Genomic DNA, 822 nt, shown 5'->3' on the forward strand with positions numbered 1-822 from the left:
GCTGGCCTGATCGCCCCTAACTGCTCTCCCCTGCTGGCCTGATCGCACACAACTGACCTCCCCTGCTGGCCATCTTGTGCCCATATGGGGGCGGGCCATCTTGTGCGAGGGTGTGATGGTCAATTTGCATATTACCTCTCTATTATATAGGATTAATCTATATAGATAAAAGCCTAAGCGATCAAACAATCGGTCGACCAGTCAACTGGTCGCTATGACACACACTGACCACCAGGGGACAGATGTTCAACACACAGGATTAGGCTCCCTCCTGTCTGGATTGGGCCTGCACTGGCTATCCGACATCCCCCGAGGGGTCCCGGATTGCGAGGGTGCAAGCCAGGCCCGAGGGACCCCACTGGTGCATGAATCCATGCACTGGGCCTCTAGTCCTATATAATAAAGAGCTAATATGCTAATTAGACCGGATGGCAGAACAACCTTCCAGAACAACCAGTGGGCGGGGCTGCGAGGTAAGCTGCCGCGGCTGTGAGGGCTGAGCCCCTTGCATGAATTTCATGCATTGGGCCTCTAGTATCTACACTAATAAAAGAGAAAAATGGTAATTGGCGTACGACCGCTACCCTTCCCATTGGCTAATCAGCGTATCCTTATGCAAATTAACTGTCAGCCAAGATGGCGGCCTGCAGCCAGGCAGCTGGAAGCGGAACATAAGGCTTGCTTGCTCCCGTGACGGAGGAAGCCAAGGTTCCCCGCCTGCTGCCACCTGGCTCTGAGCTCCTGAAGCAACAGCTCCAAAAGATACAATGTTTCAATTATAGAAGCTAAAAATGGCGGTTAATTTGCATATACCAGTTGCGA

The 822-nt window shown here is 52.3% G+C and overlaps 1 protein-coding gene across 1 annotated transcript in view; it reads right to left on the reverse strand.

The window, feature by feature from the left end:
- Positions 1-822, reverse strand: part of POLR3B (RNA polymerase III subunit B) — a 103,187-nt gene that overhangs the window by 12,588 nt on the left and 89,777 nt on the right.

Source organism: Myotis lucifugus, unplaced genomic scaffold (genome assembly GCF_000147115.1).
Source record: "Myotis lucifugus unplaced genomic scaffold, Myoluc2.0 scaffold_103, whole genome shotgun sequence".
In the NCBI taxonomy this organism is placed as follows: domain Eukaryota; kingdom Metazoa; phylum Chordata; class Mammalia; order Chiroptera; family Vespertilionidae; genus Myotis; species Myotis lucifugus.